The following is a 14,269-nucleotide window of genomic DNA, read 5'->3' as shown; positions in this document are numbered from 1 at the left end:
TGCTTTTCTTTCCTGAATGATGGCTGAATGAATGGACTACGAAAAACAAATCCGGAATCAGAAATGGATAGTGTGACTATATATAGTTCAGTGCAAAATATTATGACAACCTTCAGATAAAATGTGCACCTGCTGTTTTATGCCATACGTGTTTCATATACACTGAATACTGCAGCCCAAACTCTGCAGGTAGGTGGAAAGAATTGAGGGAAAGAAGAGAAATAAAAAAAACAACTCAAGCCTTTTACAGTTGCTGTAAAACCACGTAATAACTGAAGAGCCTAGCAAAAATAAAACCTTTGTGAATTGAACTTATATGGATGTAGCCCAGGTACGGACAACTTATTGCCCTTGTAAACATTCATTTGCAAATTCTAACCAAGTCTCTCGTGAAAAGCAATTTGCTGCTTCTTTGGCGACCTGTTGGGGGGTGGGGGCAGGGCAGAGACATTGAAAAAGATAACCAGAATGGAATAATCAAGGACAACAGAATGCAAGAGATAAAATAGAGATCTCCACCTGACAGTTTCCCCAGGTAGACCACATCAGATAAGCTAAGTAGCTTAGGCTACATTTACAGAAACTTGCAACTCTGACAATACAGATTTCCTGCCTTTTCTTTCACAGCCTAAGAAATTAGGTTACAGTGGTGGCATTCAAAAATTATTACTACCAGTTCTGTGGGCGTGACTTGGTGGGCATAGCTTGGTGGGCATGGCAGGGGAAGGATACTATAAAATCCCCATTCCCTCCCCGCCCCACTAATCTGCTTTCCAGCTCCGTTCTCCTATGCAGGGCAACCAAAGAAGAGCCAGCCAATCAGCTGGGACTCAATGGGAGGCAGAGAAGAAATGAGGGCGGGGCCAGTCAGAGGTGGCATTTGCCAGTTCTCCAAACTACTCAAAATTTCTGCTACCGGTTCTCCAGAACTGGTCAGAACCTGCTGAATACCACCTCTGATTAGGAAGGATCCTTTCTGAGTTGCTTTTTCTGCCCATTATGCAGTTGTGGGCAATGTTGCCCCTTAACTGACTGTTGACAGATTGTTCCTTGGATAGCACCCCACTCCACTTCCACATCCTGTAGGAGATGACCCGACTGAGGGAGGAGTCAAATGTGTCATCAATCTCGAATCTCTTTGCACCCACAAGAGATCTAAGTCCAGCCTACCTTGAATTCCATTGGCTCTTATCTACTGCCAATTTGCTTTGACCTTTAGTAGTTCAGATTCTTGTAGGGAACTTAATAAATAAATATCTATATATTCATTTGAACTGCCTGCACTTCTGATTTCCTGCGCTTGTTACATCCCATTACATCTCTCACCTGTTTCAGCACAACAATTGTCACATCTAGCAGCCTTTGAAAATTTATTTCTGCAGGAATATTGTTTATTCTTTATTACATCCAGCAGTCCAGTAGTCATTGAAATGTCTTCAGAATCTCAGGAGGAGGATATGAACAATATAGCTTTCTCCCATGGCGTGTCCCTCACAGCTAAGATTCAGAGACAGCTTCTCTTTGTATATAGAAAACTTGGGGTAAGTTGGTGCTGATTACCTATTCTTCCCTGAATTTTTCTAATCTTTTTTTTTTTTAAAGAACCCTACTCATAGCCAAGATCATCAATATAACTGATGATCAGTATAACTTCATCACTATAACTTTTGGCAGTATATTCTGAAAGTCAAGTAGATATCATATAAGTGTTCGTTGAATCAAATCACAGAATGTTTTATTAAAATGAAAAGAACTGCACTATCATCAGTTTCCTGGGGACCAAAAGGCAGGAGTGAGAGTGAAGAAATCAATAGGGAAGAAACCACTTATTTTCTTTGAAAATAAAGATGGAACTCATCTAATATTAGATGCTATTATGTTTGTGTATTGTGTTTCTAGAGTCAAACGTTTCACAGATATAGAAAAAAAATCTCTTTCTTTCTTTCTTTCTTTCTTTTTTTCTTTCTTTCTTTCTTTTCTTTCTTGCCATAACCCCAAAGCAGGAGGCATTTTTACATAGAAAGATGGATAGAAAGTGAGTGAATGAGAGAGAGAAAGAGAGATGAGATAATAGAGATAACTAGGTAGGTAAGTAGGTAGATGATAGATGATAGATAGGTGATAGATAGATGAGATAAAGTAGACAGGCAGGCAGGCAGATAGATGATAGATAGATGAGACAGGACAGATAGATAGATAGATAGATAGATAGATAGATAGATAGATAGATAGATAGATAGATAGATAGATAGATATAAACAGACAAACAGACAGATAAATTAGACATATTCTAATATCTAAATATTAAAATGACCAGTTTTCATTAAAATGTATGCATTGCAGTCTCCATCCTCTATTTAATCCATTTATAAGACAAATCCATCAAAAACAACCCCCCAGAGATAGGTCCAACGTTGCCCGATGAGCTTTAAAGCTCACAAGGGTTGGGAAATGAGAACTTCCTAGTCAGAAGTCACATAAATTCACATTAGCTTTTAGAATATTATGTTAGAACAAGCGTTCACATGTTATGGACTCCAGCTCTCACTAGCCACAGACTATGGAAACTATCAGCCCAAACAACTGAAAGAGGCTGCATTGAAGTACTAAAAGAGCCTCATCCAAGATGATTAGATGTCAATAAATCCCACCAGATCCTTCATGAATGTAGGACAACTTTTTTTGTTGTTTATTTTCCAATTTCTGTTTTATTTTATAGCTGACCTATATAGCTGTCCATATAAAATAGTTGAGGAATGCAAATCAGGCAAAATCTCATTTGAATAATTAATTTCATTTAGGAGACCAATTGATCTGATTTCATTCAATTAAACTGGAAAATCAATCTGCTTCTATGATTCTAGTTGATTTGGAGGGTCATTTGGGTACTGAGTTTGGATTGGGCTACCTTCCGACGAAAATCTCCGAAATGAATTTTTCGCACAGCCCTGTTAAACACAGTTTGAAAACATATCGGTATCTATTTTTTATCAAGAGGCTTCAGAAGACAACCGACCACATGGGGAGATCTTTTGCTTCTTTGCTCTTCTCAGATATTAGATACTGCTCCATTTGTTGCTCATAAGAGCAGAAAAGGAAGGAAGTAACAATGATAATAACCATAACACAGTTTATGCCAGAATCAGTGTTGATCTGGTCAACTTGCTGCATTGTTGGCCTTTTAAAAGCTTTTAATGGGGGCATAAATATCCCATCACTTCAGTTTGGCTTTGGTTGGATTTGAAATCCAAATGGAAATTGGGAATACAATGCGAAGACTGCAAGGCAAAGAACACAACCAAACCTTTATGCTCAACCATTAGGAAAAAGAGGAGAGGAGAGGAGAGGGAAGAAAAGGAAAGGGGAAGGGGGAAAGGGAAGGGAAGGGGAGGGGAGGGGGAGAGGAAAGGAGGAAAGGAAAAGAAAGGGAGGGGAAGGAAGGGGGAGGGAAGGGAGGGAAGGGAAGGAAAGGAGGAAGGGAAGGGAAAGGAAAGGAAAGGAAAGAAAGGGAGGGAGAGGAAGGGAGGGAAGGGAAGGAAGGGAAGGGGAAGGGAAGGGAAGGGAAGGGAAGGAAGGAAGGAAGGAAAGGAAAGGAAAGGAAAGGAAAGGAAAGGAAAGGAAAGGAAAGGAAAGGAAAGGAAAGGAAAGGAAAGGAACAGAAGGAAAGATAGGAAAGGAAAGGTAGGAAAGGAAGAATGGAAAGAGATGGGAAGGGAAGGAAAGAAAAGTAGGGAAGGGAAGGACAGGAAGAGATGGGAAGGGAAGGGAAGGAAAGGGAAGGAAAGGAAAGAAGGGAAGGGAAGGGAAGGGAAGCATCACCCCCATTATTTTCTTTTACACATCTAAAAGTTTAGCCGATAGACAAAGGTGATAACTTGCTTGCCACTTCCCAGGAATTTTACCTTGAACTTTCCCCACCTCCAGTTACCCAACATTCTGGGGGTTGAGGTCTTTGAAATCTAGCAATATTCATAACCCAGAGCATGTTTTCCTTGCTGTCGGCTTGCCACTTGTAGGCGGACTCCCACTCGAGCACCTCACCTTTTAAAACCCAGTGAAGGAAAATCGCTGGCCACAAACCCATCGCTCAGCATTTTCTCCCCTGACAGCCAGGCTCTGATATTTATGAAGAGGCTCTTTGTTGACTATGTTCCCCCCCTCCTGCTGCAGTAATGCTTGGATGGTTATTTTTGCATAGCAGCCAGTCAATATGTTTCCCTTTGGTGATATAGTAAGTATTAGGAAGCAAATAACTGCAGGCAACTTTCTGTAATAACCTGGGTAATAACAATATTGCTGGCTTTAAAAAAAAAAAAAAAAACCACTTTGGGCCTGGAGCTTATGTTTAATCATAACAAAAGGTGGTGGTGGGGGGGTGTACATAGATTTGCCAGGGTCAAGAGCTCACATCCCCATTTCTAATTAAATTGCTAGTTGCAGAAAGCTATGACCTCAGCAAAGACAGGTTACTGGAATAATGCTGTTCAGAGGAGAACGCTAAGCCTGACAATATGGGAATCTTCCTAATTTTACTTTTCAGGTCCTCCGGTCAGAACAGGGTTCATTCCGGGTCTGAGTTTTGCAGAGAAGGTGCAAATGATCCCCTCTGAACCTCCTTCTACTTTCTCTTTGTCTCATGTTCTCTGTGATGACCTGGGGCGTGGCACAAAAATAACAAAGTCACCAAAGTAGATAAATTCTCTTTAAGGCCTCCAACTAGGCCCCCAGTGTCCAGTTATCCTTGGCTGGAGATCAAATTCTTCCAAAACAGTCTACAAAGGGAAGAAATGCAATCCGAACCCAAAATTCAGATAAAGTCGAAATAAAATAAACAACACAAACCATGCTGAAATAATTAACACGACAGACCGGGATAATAAATTGCAGACTTCCAAAAGATAATGAAGCACACACAGTTGGGAGGATGCTAAAACCCAGATAAGCCTCGACAAAGATAATGCACGCTTTGCTTCCAGCAACTTTGCCACATGCAGTTTGCCCTTTTAAACAGCCTTCCAAGCTGCAGCCCATGAAGGGGATCAGGGCCCTTTCCTCGCCCTTAAATCATGTTGCTCCCTTATCCGTTCTTCCCTGCGTGTCCTAGGATGAAGAAGGGGTGGGCCTGGGTCTTCCTCTGGCCAGCTGGCCTGTACCCTTCCCCAGTTTCCTCCACAGCCACCGGAGCCACACTCCCACTCCCTGTCAGCTGTTCCACCTCTCCCTCAGAATCAGATTCCAACTGGCGCATGATATTCTCGCTGCAAAGGGAAGATTCTCCAGCATCACACACACACACCTGCAATACGGTGTCCAATTTGGTTTCACCCCGTTACAAAAAAGATGTTGAGCCTTTGGAAGAAGTGCAAAGAAGAGCAATGAAGACGATGAAAGGCCCGGAGACTAAAATGTATGAAGAGCGGTTGCAGGATTTGGGTTTGGCTGGTCTAGAGAAAGAAGGACTAGGAAGGGACATGCAGTACTCCAGTATTTGAGAGGCTGCCACAAAGAAGAAAGGGTAAATTTATTTTCCAAAGCCCCAGAAGGCAGGACAAGAAACAATGGTTGGAAACTAATCAAGGAGAGAAGCAACCTGGGATTGAAGAGACACTTCCTAACAGTGAGGACAATTAATCAGTGGAACTGCTTGCCTCCAGAAGTTGTGGATGCTCCAACACTGTAGGCTTTTAAGAAGAGACTGGATAGCCACTTGTCTGAAATGGAATAGGATCTTCTGCTTGAACGGAGGGTTGGACTAGAAGACCTCCAAGGTCCCTTCCAACTCTATTCTATTCTGATTAGTAGTTGTGTCCTTCTTTGAATCGTTAGTGGGTCAAAATAAATCCACCATTTTATCATTGCCCTAGAAGTCTCTTCCTAGTCTTGCAAGTCAACTTTAGAGCCTAGGCGGCTAGGGCAATGTTCCTGAATCTTAGCAGATTTAAGATATCCGGACTCTCAGAATTCCCCAGCCAGGTTGAAAAAACAAAGGTGGCTACCCAATCTTTTCCAAAAATAAGAACCACTGTGGCGCAGTAGTTAGAATGCAGCATTGCAGGCAAACTCTGCCCACTGCCAGGAGTTCAATCCTGACCGGCTCAAGGTTGACTTAGCCTTCCAGCCTTCCGAGGTCGGTAAAATGATAGTTAGGGGCAATATGCTGACTCTGCAAACCACTTAGAGAGGGCTGTAAAGCACCGTGTATACAGGTAGTCCTCGACTTACAACAGTTCATTGAGTGACCGTTCAAAGTTACAGCAGCACTGGAAAAAAAGGGACTTAGGACCATTTTTCACACTTACGACCACTGCAGCATTCCCACGGTCATATGATCAAAGTCCAGATGCTTGGCAACTGGTTCATATTTAGTGTCCTGGGATTATGTGATCAGCTTTGGTGATCTTCTGTTAATAAGGAATTCAGATTCATTTAACATCCATGTTACCCACTTAACAAATGCAACGGGGGAAAAAAGTCGTAAAATAAGGCAAACTCACTGAACCAATGTTTCACTTAGCAACATCAGTTTGGGGCTCAGTTGTGGTTGTAACCCCAGGACTACCTGTATAAACTACCTATTGCTAAAGGCTTCCAGTGATGGAGTGCCCGTAACTTCCGAAGACAAGCCGTTCCATTGTTCATTGTCTATTAATTGTTCTCACCGCTAGGAAGTTTCTAAGTTGCTCATAGCTTTTTGGCGCAGCATTATTTTAAATACAGTGCAGCGTTGGTCTCTTGACAATTTTGTCAAGTCCCTCTCAGCTGGATCTGAATGAGGAATTATACGGATATTTAATGTATCCATTAGGCATAAACTACAGAATCTTGGGACCTGATAAGAGATTCATTGACTAGTCAGTTCATTCAGGCACTGAATTATTTGAATCTCTTCTTTCCAGACTGGGCTGAAAAAGCTTTCGAAAGTAAATCACTAAACAACATTTATCTCATCTTTGGATTGTATAACATCCCTCCCATCACTTTTCCAGTCTCTCCCAAATCTCTCACAAGCTTAGATGCTTCTAATAAAGCACCCAGCTTCCTAAACAGAGGTTTCTCCACTATTTTATCTCCTGCATCTCAACGCTACTTCATTCATAGCTTCTCGGTTGGCAATTAGGGATTTGGACCGTTGCTATAACCATTGCTTGAGGTCCTTCTGGCTCTCCAGTAGGTCAAAGACCTTGTTGATGTCCACAGAGAACTTCATAGATATACCTTGGATGCTATAGACTGCAGTCAAAATCACAGAATTTGAAATAATGTGGAGTCTTTCCACTTAGAGCCACATCTGAGATGGTCCCATCACCCAAGGAAATTAACTCCTAAACCTGTAATGAGTTCAAGATGACTATGTAGCTGTAATGCTTCAACCCAAACCATTGGTGTGCTAGAAGCCATGCTGCGCTTTTAATCCTTAAAACATATCCCAAGCATGATATGGAATCAGGAAATGGTTGTCTTTCTCACGCCCTTTGTCAGACAGCTGAACATCACAAGGATCGGTGTGTTACTACTAAACAACTGGCAGATGGGACACAGGGCTTATGGGAGGGAAGCAACGATGCTATCAACCCTGAAGCTGACCTGACTGAGACCATTTTGAGGCTTCAGTGTTGCGACACTGGAGATGAGAGATAGGAAGGGGGGAAAGAGATAGCTGGGGTTTTGTAGCCAAAATAAAATACTTTCTCCTGGGAACCAAGGACATTCCCACAGGAGGCTGGAGAGAGGAGGAGTGGAGTTACCAGGCAACCAGACAGCACTTTGATTGGACCATGTGACTGATTGTTTTCACCAGCCTGTGCCAATTGTTGTGGCCTGCCAGCAGCCAGCAGAGCTGGTGGCAGACTCGGACAGTGAGGAGGTTGGAGAGGAACATGGGCCAGTCCTGGAGTCTGGGGAAGGCTCTGATGGGTGCTCTGCATCAGAGGCAGAGATGGGGCCAGGGCCGTCTGACAGTTATCAGCTGCCTTCAGAGTCGGAGATCAGTGGGGCAGAAGAACAGCTGGAGCCTGTTCCCAGAGTGCACATGTGCAGAGCTGCTAGGAGAAGGGAACAGTTAAGGAACAAGGGTTGACTCAGGAGTAAAGGCTCAGGTCGATAGTGAATGGCCCTTCCCATAGGGAATAAAGAGGACCGAAAGGGGAGTGGTGTTTGCAGGAGATTAATTAACTCAATTCATTAGAGCGAAGGTCTGTTCCTGACTTCTTTTGCCAAGTAATTGCTGCTACAGCATGGTGTTTGGAAGATATCGGCCTGGCAACACTCCAAGCCTGATAAAGATCTGTAGTTGTGAAATCTCATGAAAGACTGTTGGCCTGGACTTTGCTGGAGAGGAATTCCCTTTAACCTAAATGAAAGGGGTTTTATTGGGACGTGGAGTCTGCTTCACAATCTTGGGAAGCCTAGGTCAGAATATCAACATGATATGCCCAATGAAACTTTTCTTTGAGGAATATACTTGCCTCGGAGTTCTGTTTGCTATGGGCGTATTACTTGGAACCCTGACAGATGCTTGGGCATAGACATACGGGCTCTGTCCTGATTCACCATGTATCTCTTTGTCATATGAGACTTCCCCGTCCATCAACTATCAACTTGGAGACAAAACCTCAAATTATTATTCATCTTCTTCCCGCAAGGTAACATGGTTTAAGGAAGCAGGGCGCACCAGCTGTTACAACTACAAAATATCTTTCCAAACCAAGAAGAAGGAAATCCCTCCCTGGGAAGAAAACAAACAAAAAACAAATCTACAACCTGAAAAATGATTTGACTGTCCCTCACCCACAAGGTCTCCTGGCTCCATTGCTGCAGCTGGAAGTTGCATAGTTGCTGAAACATAACTAATGCTCAATAAAAAGGCAGCAGGGAGGCTGGACTTGATTAAAAGCAAGGTTTTCCAGTTCCCCCTCATCAGCATCCTGTGTTTTAATTTATCTGCCCCTGGGCCAGTGAAACACTGGCTGGTGTTAGAAAGATGCACCTAGGATACTGACAATATAGATACTGGAGATGACATAATGGGTCATAGGGGGATCCGGTAAAGGAAAAGCTATCAAGAGTGCATTTCCTCCATGGGGAGTAACCATCCATTCTGAAACTTAATGAAACCTCCCACTCAGATCCAGTTTTGCATCAGCAGAGCCATTTCTTTTCAGATTCCCAAACAGTCGGAGGCAGCTCTGCTTTGTCTTGCTGGCTCAGCTCCAGAATGGATCCCTTACTTGTAAGGATGAGGGGGGGGGAGGAGGAAGTCACAGGAGCTGGGTAGAGCTATTATAGCTATTATTTAGGAATTGAAAGGAATTCTAGAAGCCATGCTGTTTCTTTCTTTCTTTCTTTCTTTCTTTCTTTCTCCTTCCTTCCTTCCTTCCTTCCTTCCTTCCTTCCTTCCTTCCTTCCTTCCTTCCTTCCTTCCTTCCTTCCCAAAGAAGACATGGTGTGAATTCATTCTTTATGGTTCCTGCACACACTATTCCTCAACTGATTTTTCCAAGCATGTCAACATAGGACACAAAATTTTGGGAACTGATCAGTCATGCAAACTCTGAACTCTGAAAGGAATTCTAGAAGCAATGTTTGGCATACTTTAGCTGAGACCTTCCTTCCTTCCTTCCTTCCTTCCTTCCTTCATTCATTCATTCCTTCCTTCCTTAGGAGGAGAAGAAGGAAGTCACATGAGCTGGGTACATTTTTCCAGGCATGTCAACATAGGACACAAAATTTTGGGGACTGATCAGTCATGCAAACTCTGAACTCTGAAAGGAATTCTAGAAGCAATGCTTGGCATACTTTAGCTGAGACCTTCCTTCCTTCCTTCCTTCCTTCCTTCATTCCTTCCTTCCTTAGGAGGAGAAGAAGGAAGTCACATGAGCTGGGTAGATTTTTCCAAGCACGTCAACATAGGACACAAAATCTTTGGGACTGATCCATCATGCAAACTCTTGAGTCACCATGCAATATTACTATTAAATAGAAAGAAATGGAAAGCTTGTGCTGTGATAATGCAGGCTACGCCTAAGGCCTGAGAGCTGGACTTTAGCACTCAGCCTACTGGAGAAATCTCATTATACAACACTTGCAGAATACATGAAGTGCACATCTTAATCCCAGGATCGTAAAGGTTGTGAAAGAAAAGACAAGATCTCACAAGAAGTCATGCAACCTAAAAACAGTTTCTGGAGACCTCCAAACTTTCCATAAATCAGTTGGAAAGTTGCTATAGGAGAAGAGCAGGCAGAGTTGGGAGGGGGGAGGAGTTAAATGCATCATCAGCTCAGAGTCATTGCATTCCCACAAGTGCTCCAAATCCAACCTTTCCTAAATTCCACTGACCCTTGTCTGGCACCAAATTAGTTTTGTAGTATTATTAGTATTAGTTGACCAGATTCTTGTGTATAGACTTGTGTATAGACCTATCCTATCCTAGATTTATCTACCTGCAGGTAGCCATCCTGACATGATACACAGGAACTGACTGCACCCATTTTAAAGGTTGCCCTTCACTATAAATCAGTGAGGCTAAGTATAGGACCTTCTTAAAAGGGGACAGATTCTCAACTCACCTGCTATAATAAGCACAGATGCAGAATAATGGATGGAGAGTAGTTAGTCCTCGCTTCACCAACATCTGCAACTTTGCTAGAAGTTTTTTGCCCAACAAAACAGGCATCTGTTTTTCTTCTGTACTCTTTGGGTGTTTACATTTCCTTTTGTGGCTCTTTTTAGCTTGCTTTAATTCTTGGAAGTGGCAAATACTACCCTCCGTGCTGCTGTTTTCTGTTGTAGGGTTTCTGGAGCTTCCTTAGCTGTCTAACACGTCAAGATCTGGAAAAAAAAAATCTCCCAGGGGGGAGAATTCCCTCCAGATCTTTTGTCTTGAGATTTAATTGCTGAATTGGAAGCCAGAGATCCTGCAGACCACTGGAGAAATGATGGTAACAATGGGGGGGGGGAACCCTTCACACACAGCCTTTGGACCCTTGCAACTAAATCCCTGCAAGAACATTGTTTCCACCTGTTCTCTTTGCCTTTCCAAGAAGCTTAAAAAATAATAGCAATAGCACTTAAAGTTATATATGGCCCCATAGTACTTTACAGCACCCAAATATCAGCGTATTGCCCCCCAACAATCTGTGTCCTCATTTTACTGGCCTCAGAAGGATGGAAGTCAACTTTGAGCCCCATCAGAATTGAACTCCAGGCGGTGGGCAGAGTTAGCCTACAATACTGCATTCTAACCACTACACCACCAGGGGTCTTAAAACAATAGCAATAGGACTTAGACGTAGCTCTTTGCAACCCTCTCTAAGAAGTTTACAGAGCCAGCCTATTGCTCCAAATAATCTGGGTCCTCGTTTTACAGACCTTGGAAGGAGGGAAGGCTGAGTCAACCTTGAGCCAGTCAGGATTGAACTCCTGGCTGTGAGCAGATCCTGCTATACTGCATTCCAACCATTGTACCACCATCGAAGGGAGGGAGGGAAGGAGGGAGGGATAGCAATGGCACGTAGACTTATATACTGCTTCACAGTGCTTTAGAGCCCCCTCTAAGCGGTTTACAGAGTCAATATATTGCCCCCAACAATCTGGGTCCTCATTTTTCCAACCTTGGAAGGATGGAAGGCTGAGTCAATCTTGAACCAAACTGCTTGAATCAAACTGCTTGTCAGCCTGCAATATTGCATTCTAACCACTGCGCCAGTGCTCTTGAGATAGATAGATGATAGATAGATGATAATGATGATGATAGATAGATAGAATAAAGAGAGAGAATATAGACAGACAGTGATAGATAGATATTGTAGATAGAAGATATAGATGATAGGAATACCTCTTTACAGCTCTCTTTAAGAGGTTTACAGAGTCACCCTATGGCCTCCAACAAACCAGGTCCTCATTTTACTGACCTCAGAAGGATGGGAGGCTGAGTCAACCTTGATCCGGTCAGAATCGAACTTCTGACAGTGAGCAGAGTCAGCCTCCAATACTGCATTCTAACCACTGCGCCACCAGGGCTCCTGATAATGCAGGTACTCCTTGACTCCCAACCATTCGCTTAATGACTACAACACTCCAAAAAAATGTGGCTTACCACCCATCCAGGCACTTATGAGCATTGCAGCACCTCCACCATCAAAATTCAGGCGCTTGGCAACAGGCATGTACTTAGGACAGTTGCAATACGTTGGGGTCATACGGTTGCCATTTGTGACTTTCCCGCCAACCTCTAGCAGGCAAAGACATCTTGGGCGGGGGAGGGGGCACCTAGACTCACTTAACGACCTGTGTGATTCCCTTAACAAGGGCAGTGATTTGCTTAACAGTTGAGGCAAGAAAAGGACCATTAACCCAACAACTTGTGGGTCTTTTACTCAAGTGGAATAAGAGCCACTGGAAGGAAAACTGCAACAGGGTATCGATGAGTTCACTGCTCCGAAAGCCTGAAGAAATGGGCGAAATGCTGCTGGTTTCAGGCTTAAGAAGAACTGAAATGAACATCAGCCACTAAATGTGGACCCTTGTGGATGAAATTCAAGGTGCTGCGTGTCCATTGACTGTTGAATTACATTCTGTGGTCCAACCACAGCACATGATAAGAGTTTCCCTCCAGCCCAGATCAGGGCCTGTTTTCTTTGGAGCTACCCTCCTTTCCTTTCTGCCTTGCCAAATTTTATTTTCCTACTTTCAGAAACTCTGATGACCTTCGGTGCAGTTTTAAAAGGATCCACTAAATCCAGAAAGTGTACGTCCAACCAAATTTGTAGCAGTGACCTTCCTTCTCTCTCTCTCTTTCTCTCTCTCTCTCTCCACTGTATCCTCCCCCCAACACCACCAAAGGTGGGGTTTATTTGTTCACAAGCTGCCCAGCTATGGATTAAATAACACCCCCCTCTCCTCCTCCAAGCCTTGCAGGATGCAGCTAGAGTTTATATTCCCTTCCATGGATAGAGTGAGTTTTGTGCAACGGCTCTTCAATTAGCAAGTGGATTGGTCAGTTTTCTGCATTCAAACAATACTCAGAATGTTAAAGAAATGCCCATATGCTGGTTTGCACCACGGGCAGAAGAACTGCTACCCAAAGTCAAACTTGATCACGCCTGGCATAACGTGGGGCTGGCATAGTGTTGTGACAGGAGCTTTTTTGACTCCAAATCCAAAATCCAGAGGATTGGGATGTCTTTCTTAGGAGCAACCGAGACAGCAAAAGGAGAGGTTATGAGTTTTTGAGCCATTTTGGTTTATCCTAATACAGCTATTGCCTCCCTTCCTTTCTTCTTCCTTGCTTGCTTGCTTTCTTCCTTCCTTCTGCCACCTTTTCCTCTCCTTCCTTCTTTCCTTCTCCCGGTCCTTCCTTCTTGCTTCTTTCCCTCCCTTCCTTTTCTTTCTTTTCTTCCTTCCTCCTTTCATTCCGTCCTTTCCTTTCTTCCTCCCTCCATTTCTTTCTTCCTTCCCTCCTTTCCCTCTGTTCTTCCTTCCTTCCCCCTTCCTTCCCCCTTGCTTCCCTTCCTTCCTTTCCTTCCTTTCTTCCCTTCCTTTCCTTCCTTCCCTCTTCCTTCCTCCCTTTCTTCCTTCCTTTCATTCCTTCCTTCATTCCCTCCCTCCATTGCTTCTTTTCTTCCTTCTCTCCTTCCTTTCTTTCCTTCCTTCCTCCCTCCCCTCCTTCCTCCCTCCCTTTCTTCCTTCTTCCTTTAATTCCTTCCTTCCCTCCCTCCATTGCTTCCTTTCTTCCTTCCTTCCTTTCTTTCCTTCCTTCCTCCCTCCCCTCCTTCCTCCCTCCCCTCCCTCCTTCCTTCCTTCCCTCCTTCCTTCCTCCCTCCCCTTCCTTCCTCCCTGTCTTCCTTCTTCCTTTAATTCCTTCCTTCCATCCCTCCCTCCATTGCTTCCTTTCTTCCTTCCCTCCTTCCTTTCCTTCCTTCCTCCCTACCCTCCTTTCTCCCTCCCCTCCCTCCCTCCTTCCTTCCCTCCTTCCTTCCTCCCTTTCTTCCTCCTTCCTTTCTTTCCTTCTTTCCTTCCTTCCTTCCTCCGCTCCCTCCTCCTCCTTCCTTCCTTCCTTCCTTCCTTCCTTCCTTCCCTACTACAAAGCGACCCCCACCTTCTCCTTAAAGTACCCACAAGGAGTGAGCAGCAAGGGGGGTGTAGATGAGCACGGGAGAAAGAGGGGGGGAGGGGGAAAGAGGTTCCCAAAGCCCCCTGCCCACATTCTGCAACTCAAGACGAGGGCATCGGGCGAGCATCTCGCCGTTCCCCCCCACCCCACCTCCCC

General features: G+C 44.0%; 2 long non-coding RNA genes across 2 annotated transcripts in view; one reads left to right on the top strand and one right to left on the bottom strand.

The window, feature by feature from the left end:
* The window catches only part of LOC148124844 (uncharacterized), a 112,242-nt gene extending 103,357 nt beyond the window's left edge, over positions 1 to 8,885 (top strand). The window contains exon 3 of the long non-coding RNA XR_015744973.1: positions 8,643 to 8,885. This is a non-coding gene — a long non-coding RNA (uncharacterized LOC148124844). The remainder of the gene's footprint in view (positions 1 to 8,642) is intronic.
* The window catches only part of LOC148124843 (uncharacterized), a 139,007-nt gene that overhangs the window by 124,458 nt on the left and 280 nt on the right, over positions 1 to 14,269 (bottom strand). The window lies entirely within an intron of this gene.

This window comes from Pseudonaja textilis, chromosome 11 (assembly GCF_049901715.1).
Source record: "Pseudonaja textilis isolate UNSWEBS1 chromosome 11, rPseTex1.2, whole genome shotgun sequence".
Taxonomy (NCBI): domain Eukaryota; kingdom Metazoa; phylum Chordata; class Lepidosauria; order Squamata; family Elapidae; genus Pseudonaja; species Pseudonaja textilis.
This window is presented reverse-complemented; position numbering and strand designations above follow the sequence as displayed.